The following is an 8,296-nucleotide window of genomic DNA, read 5'->3' as shown; positions in this document are numbered from 1 at the left end:
GCTTTGTAAATGCTTTTTACTATCCTATGAAAACTTAATATTACCGAGTTCCGACTGATTTTGCTTGATCGCATCACATTATGTTCATTACTTGACGAAAAAATTTAGACCATTTTCATTGAAATCGGAGCACTTTTAGTTTTTGACTACTTTTTAATTTGGGAAAATCATGACTGTTATTTGGAACTTCAAAACGCTGGTTAGGGTTAGTCCTGGGCGGTGGCGGCACTACGGGGGGGAGGGGGTCAAGAGGGGGTATTCCACAAAAATATTTCCCCCCTCCTTTTTTAAGGCAAAAAAAACCCCCAAATTACGTCAATTTCTACTTTTTGCGGCAATGTTGCGCAAAATTGGTCGATTTGTCCCTCCTCCTCCTAAGATTCATTAATGCCCTCCTCCCGAAAAAATTCCTGGTGACGCCGCTGGTCCTGGGGAGATGCAAATCCAGTGCTGCAAGCTCCCTGTCTAGTACTGTTTGAGGGAATTTTAAATTGAGTGCTTTGGTATAGGCCTATGTCTACTGTAGATTATATAGTGCATTTGTTAAGGGATCTGGAATGAGCGTTTTGAGCGTTTCGACAGTATTTTTTGTGGGACATGAGAGCACATCAGACTTATCGAATTGCATTCTGAATACGAAGAATGGCTTTCTAATATCAAATAATTTTTTGAAATTCACGATTATAATACAAATTTTATGACAAATTAATAAAATTTGATATTTTTCACATTTTCGATATATATAGTCCTCGAAGTAAATTTTATAAATCTAATGATATATTCTTAAAGTGTATGTAGCTAGAGAAAAAGCCGACGATCAATTGAAAATTTTGACCTTTCATATTGAAGATATGGATTTTTTTCCCAAAAGACCAATTTTTTTTGTGTTTTGGGGAAAAAAATCCATATCTTCAATACGAAAGGTCAAAAATTTTCAATTGATCGTCGGTTTTCATCCCACCTACATACACGTTAAGTATAAATCATCAGATTTATAAAGTTTACTTCGAGTACTGTTAAATATCAAAAATATCAATTTTTAATAATTTGCCATAAAATGTGTATTACATTGCGAATTTCAAAAAAATCTAAATTATTTGATATTAGAAGGACATTCTTCGTATTCAGAATGCAATATTCAGAATTCGATATGTCTGATGTGCTCTAATGTCCCACAATAAATACTGTCCAAACGTTCATACCCCATCCCTTAAACAAATCACCCGTAAAATCATGTTTGCATATAATTTAAGTCAATTCATTATGGGCATTTTTTAAATCAAATTCACCCAATGCACAAAATTGCCGAATCCATTGAATCCTTTACACTGAAATCGCACATTATTGCTTTAATTATTTCCTTACTAATTGACCTTTTCGGTAAATCCCATAAGCCTTTGCGAGTGCACCTAACAACTCGTCATTTGACATCACGCCGACTTGCAGTGCGCAGTAACGATGTTCGATAAACGATGTGCGCATCGGCGCAGATCGACGTGACGTCATATGACGACATCTCAGGTGTACTCGCAAAGGCTTATGGGATTTACCGAAAAGGTCAATTATTTCTTGAAATTGAGAACAAAATGCAGCAGGTAAAACATATCAATTTTTAAGCGCTCTTTTAGCAAATTCACAGTTCATTGAATTTACAACCGTATGACAAAAACAGGCGAAAATAGTAACTTTTTGTACAAGATTTGCAATTTAAAGAGAATTGGCCATTGCTCATTCGAGTGTCGCTAGTATATGGACAATATGTGACCAACAGCTCGAATGAGCCGTAAATTCCCTAAATTGTATTCTGAGTTACAGTGTAAAATGTGTATGCAGGTCGTATTCATCGGCATCTCTAGCTGGCGCGACATCTATCTCATTTTGATAGTCAAACACCAATCAATAATCCTATTATTGAAGAGGATAATAAGTATAGATGGCAATAGAATTTTTAATACCTCTGGTCTTTGTTTGCTTTGGCTAAATCCTGTTCAAGTGGTGGGTTACCAGGCATTGTATTTTGTATAGGTATGTATAACCAACAATTAACAATGAGAGAACTTTCTTGAACCTCGTTGACTTGGGGATGATTTGATATGACCGCCAATTATGACTGTTTGATATTTATTGACAGCAATGTGGAAAAAGAGACACACGTAGAAACGACAAAAGCTACCATTTTGTTGGAGGAGTAAAGTTCAACAAACCATAATCCCGCTACTGGATATCGTTTGAAGTCAAATAATATACCATTTCAAAGCTTATGATGTATATTTTCTAAACACAAAATAAAACAATTTTGACCGGGGGAGGAATTTACGGCTCATTCGCCGTGACAGGTCACATATACAGTCATGGACAAAAGCTTGGAATATTTTTTTGCATAACCCTGTTTTTAAGTGCAGATTTCTTACCATCAATGACCCATAAGACATGCAAAATGGATCACGGGTGTCTGCTAAGGTATCATTCCATATCACACAATACCTAGTGCAGCTTTATTTTGTTGCATCTGTCTGTTGTATACGATATTTCTGATCATAGGTACGAGTCGAGCACATAATTATTTATGCGCCAAAGTCACCGACTTACGTAATCGCGGCTACAAACAGAAGGATATAGGTGTCGCTTTAGGAATTACATAAGATGCAGTCTCTAAAATTTTGAAGAGACGTCACGAGACCGGAACTACTACACCTAGACCAAGGTCAGGTCGGCCCCGAAAGACAACCGCCAGGGAAGACCGATCTCTCCTGAGACTTTGCCACAATGGCCGCACGGAGTCGGCAAGTCGGCTACGAACAGAATGGCTGAGGTCCATAAAAGCTCCTGTTACCAGGAAACTTGTGAACAATAGACTGGTTAGTGCAGGTTTTCGCGCAAAACGACCAATAAGAAAGCCGATACTTCTGCAAAGACATCGGCATGCGCGCTTGCTTTGGTCACAGAGACATAGGGATTTGACAGTAGGCCACTGACGTAATGTGATCTTCAGTGAAGAGGCCCGGTTCCTCCTTTACAGACAAGATGACCGATTCAAGGTCCGAAGACAGGTTGGTCAAGCCCTGCTTGCGGATTGTATCCTTCCTAGAGTCCAGGGAGATGGTGGTGGAGTCACAGTATGGGGAACATTTCAGAGTAGGTCGAAATCACAACTCAACATGCTAGAAGGACACGTGAACCAGAACCAATACCTCTATGTTCTTGATACAGTTATGCTTCCGTTTGCAAGAAGAGACTTCGGGAACAATTTCGTGATCCAACACCATGGCGCACAGAACCCTACGCGTGAGGGAATTCCTTGAAAATGAGAATGTAGAACATCTGGACTGCTCGGCTTTGAGCCCGGATATGAGTCCAATAGAGAACTTATGGGCAGAAGTATCCCGCAGGATAGGTAACATGGACAACCAACCAATCACCCTGCAGGAACGTAGACACGCCTTTATTGCTTGCTGGCGAGATATTCCACAAGGGACCTTGGCAAACCTGGACGAGGGAATGTCACGTTGGCTAAATGATCTTGAGCTGACAAGGGGTGGACACACCAAATATTGAGATGTGTTTTCTCAAGCAAGAGACTTACCGGAACAAATTACAGAGACAGTGGAAGTTTTTGTTTAAACAATAAAGTTTTATATTGTCTTTAATTTCATTTTGTGATACAAAGAGACCGCCAAAAAGTGTTGCGATTGTGTGATCCTTCCATTGTAATGCGCTTCCTCAGGAAATTCTTTGTTTAATTGACAAACTGTGTGATGTAAACATCAAATGACATTCATAACTTTCAAATTAATTCAACTGAGCACTACTCCAGAACAATGATTGAAAACTGCATTTGATAAAAAAAATAAAAATATTCCAAACTTTTGTCCATGACTGTAAGTGTGCCTTTTCATTTGATGACATAGCATTTGAAAAATATTGTAAGGAATACTTGAGGTTTTGACTTTTAAAACCTACATTTTGGTCAAAAAATGTGCTTGGATAGGAAGTTTTCAACAGATTTACCACAATCGCCTTGCTATAACATTAAATTGCGTTATCTGTTGACCTAATGACGAAAACTGTTTCTAGGGGGAAGTGTTAGCTTTCGTTTGATATAAAAAAAATCTGATTGGATGAAGGGAACACTTGAGGTTTCGACAAAAACCAATCAAAGAGGCCCATTTTTCAGCTAGAAGCTTCACAGCTCTTCGATGCTATGCACTCAACCGTGTAGTGTAATCAAAGACTGTAGTGGAGACAATCACTGCTTGCTTGAAAGCTCTTGGACGAAAATGTGTGCGCAGATCGATGTATCGAGGTGGAAACTGTGCGCATGATGGTTTATAAGAGAATCGTTTTGCATAGAAACCTTTCCATATGTGTCCCACCGTAATATTTGCAGCTGTTCCCCTGGTAAGCTGTATGATTCTGGCACAGACTACGAACAGACCATGTATCAACAGTCAAAGTCCCCGTGTATTGTATAGTGTGATTTCTCCCATATTCATGAGGGCCGATTGTTCGATCGTGCCGTGTCTAACAATCACGCCAGCGCTGCGTGTCTTTGCGTATACGCGATAGAGCGTTGCGTGCTTTCGCGATTACGCGATAGACCGTGAAAATAAGCGGAAATTGCGTAGCAGTCTCGCCTGTCGCCCGGGCATGTCGCATTTCACCGAACAATCGGCCCTCATTATCGGGTGATGCGGAGACTTTGGTGGTATAGCCTCTGTTTTTCGCTCTCCTCTGTGGATTCTGGTGACAGACGGGCTGTATCATAATCCACACGACTCAATATTAAGTAGACGTATGACGAAGTGATATGAATATTATATTTTTTTTCGTCATAACATTAACCACTTTTTCATAAGAGGGACTGATCATACGTGACCGGCGGGGGTGTGTTCTTCAATTATTTTTGTAAGGGATGTGCCGCACACATTTTCGAAAGCTGACTTTCTCTATACATTCTTTTTGCAACACAGGAAACATAAAATCACATAGCTTATATTTTTCTGCACATATTTTCTGATCTGGAAACGTTAATTAGAAGTAAATAAACAAATTAAAGCGAGTATCTGGTTCAATCACAGATCAACACAGGGATCAAATTTCAAACTTGCTCAAATTTTGCAAACAGCCGTAGCAAAGTTTTCCTCTCATCTCAAGGATTCAGAAAAAAGTCTAGTTTGACCTTTCTGCGACACATATTTTGAGTTTATATAATATAAGCATAAATGTCAAAACCGATATGGTCAGGTTTTTTTCAGACCACGCAGGGTTATCAACTAAAAGTGCTCCGATTTCAACGAAAATGGTCTCAAATTCTTTGTACAAGTGAAACTTTGTATCTATACCGCAACTGTAATTATTTTTCGTCTGTGCCCCCGAAATTTTATTTTGCCCCCCCCCCGACCAAAAAAAAAAGCTGGCTACGCCACTACCCACCACCCCTTAGCTGGGAGTTGTCAGAACGGCGTTAGATAGGAGTGACGAGTTGGCATGGTTGGTAACCGAGGAAGCGGACAAACATAAAGAGGAGAATAATATCCGCGAAGTTGCAGACACACAGATTGGTCAATTAAAAAAGTCAAAGAAAACGGATCCACCCCTCAGTTACTTACCTTACTTACTTCAGAGCGAAATGATGACACGGTTTTTCTTCTTGAAGCCACATCGTATCATCCACAGTATGCTCGTTCACCCTGAGGACAAACATTTCCCTCAACAAAAAGCGCGCGGAGGCGGCCATTCCCCTGCGGTGACTGCTCGAGTTCCTACATCGGTGAAACTGGCTTTCCCTTTTACTTTCATCGCGTTATGAGGTGAGCATGGTTAATTAGCATATTCACGAGAATTAATATTATGAGGTGTGCGTGACCTTTGACCCGGAAGTAGCATTTGACCCCTACCTGACCTTAGATCCATATGTGACCCTTACATGACCTGTGACCCCCACGTGACCTTTGACCAATAAATGATTGACCCCTATGGCCTCTGACCGGGAAGAGATCTTCGACCCTATGTGACCTTTGACCTTCAAGTGAACCAGGAAGTGAAGTTGCACGTGCATAGTGGGCGCTTTTCTGATCGCTATTTTATTTCGGGGTGTAACAGGTGTTTTGGGCAAGTTTGGGGGCGAATGCAACTCACAACATTTATTCACTCGAACGTTCTACAATGTCAAATAGGAGTCAAAGGCTACGTAGGGGTCAAAGGTCACTTCCAGGTCAAAGATTACTTCCTGGTAAAAATGTCACTTCTGGGGCATAGTGGTCAAAGGTTAGGGAGTCTAAAGTCACTTCCGGGTCAGAGGTTATGCAGCGGTCGGAGGTCTTATAGTGTCATTGTCACATATGGGTCAAAAGTCACGTAGGGTCAAAGGTCACAAAAAGGTTTCAAAGATCAGAGGTTAGAGGTTCAGAGGTTAGAGGTCAGAGGATATAAAGGTCGCGTGCGGATCAAAGGTCACATAGGGGTGAAAGGTCATGTAGAGTCACATAGGGTTCAAAGACCATGTAGAGGTAACTTAGGGGTCAAAGGTCACTTCCGGGTCAGAGATCACTTCCGATTCAAAGGTCACTCCTGTGTCTAAGGTCACGTAGTGGTCAAAGGTCATGTATGGAGTAAAAAGTCACTTCTGGGTCATAGGTCATGTATGGGTCAGAGGTCATATAGTGTCACTGTCACAAAGGGGTCAAAAGTCACATGGGTTAAATGTCACATAGGTTTCAAATATCACTTCCGTATAAGAGGTTATATAGGGTCAAAGGTCATATCCGGATTAAAGGTCATGTAGGGGCCAAAGGTCATGTAGGGTCACATAAGGGTGTGATGTGGGGTCACATAGGGTCATATAGGTCAAAGGTCATATAGGGGTCAAAGCAGCGGTGTAGCCACATCCACCTCATTAATATTCATGAGGAGCTCATGAATAATTTATATAACTCGATTAAAGTCTACTACTCGTGAAACACCGATATGTTTATTTCTACAGCTTTTATGACCCAAGGGAACAAACTAAAAGGTTGACGAAGCCTTGCGATGGTACGTCGCTATTACGGAGGGAAGGAGGGTTTTGAAAATGCATTGAGGGAGGGTCCCTATAACACTTCTCGAAGCCTTGCGGAGGGAGGGAATGTCCTAAAAGACATCGCTATCACGCTTCTCAAAAACTCGTACAAAAACATCAATGTTGTTTTGACCACTTCTGCATGGCTCCGTTACATGGGTGGGGTTGGAGGGGGTACCGGGTAAGCTTTGTAACTAGCTTTACATTTGCTTGGCTTCATCGGGTCTTTAATTTACTAAGGGTACAAATCAAAATAAAGAATGCAATATTACTGGTTTTGTAACTGGCTCTTCCCTCAGCATCTGTGGGTCAAAATAACATTGATGTATTGAAAGCGTTATCAATACGAGAAAATGTATGATCGACATCGATCATTTGGATTAACCCCCTATTCACCGTTGAAGGTACGTAATAATCGGATTAACTACCATAGCAATAGATAAATACAATTTTTGAATATATCGCCCTGCACTACAAGCAGGTTGCACTCATCACATTTGTACTTTATCCCTGTTATTTGACATCTATGGTTCCAATGCAGAGGTACCGCATGTACGTACTAGTGCAGTGCGATATGTTCAAAAATTGTTTGAACCTATTGCTATGGTAGTTAATCCTGATACATCATCGCTTCTACGGCGAATAGTCCAGGATACGGGGTTTAACGTGCATCCCCCGTGACTCTACAAAACCAACCTTTTTAAGTTCCCTTTAAGCCGCATCCAATTTAAATAAACACACTCTCAACACATAATGGTTTCATATTCATATAGTTTTAACGGAATCTTTAATCTTTATAAGGTTAACATGGTTATTATAATACGGATATTATATAACCTTTTTTCCCATCACCGGGGTGTATCTCAAAAAATGGTACAATTCTAAATCATTTTTGTCGACTAGAAGAAAAGGATTATCGAAAATACTTTTTCACTGGCGGTGTGCAGTGTGATGTCGGCAGTGGTGGTGTGTAGCATGTTATCGGCACTGGTGGTGTGCAGCATGATATCGGTCAAGTCATCTATTTTTTTTAAATTTCTGTGTTATGTTTTGAGTGGGCATGATAAGTCACTTATTACCGGTAATAAGTGACTTATATCCGACCGTGTGAACACGACTTACATCTTTGGATTTAAATGCTTAAATGAGATGGGATTGTTGAGTAATTATTCAGTTTTCTACTGACATATAAGTTGGGTAAACAAAGAGTATTTTTACTATTTTTTCTTTGGATTAATA

This window comes from Amphiura filiformis, chromosome 19 (assembly GCF_039555335.1).
Source record: "Amphiura filiformis chromosome 19, Afil_fr2py, whole genome shotgun sequence".
Taxonomy (NCBI): domain Eukaryota; kingdom Metazoa; phylum Echinodermata; class Ophiuroidea; order Amphilepidida; family Amphiuridae; genus Amphiura; species Amphiura filiformis.
The sequence above is the reverse complement of the archived record's forward strand: the minus strand, read 5'-3'. Positions refer to the sequence as shown.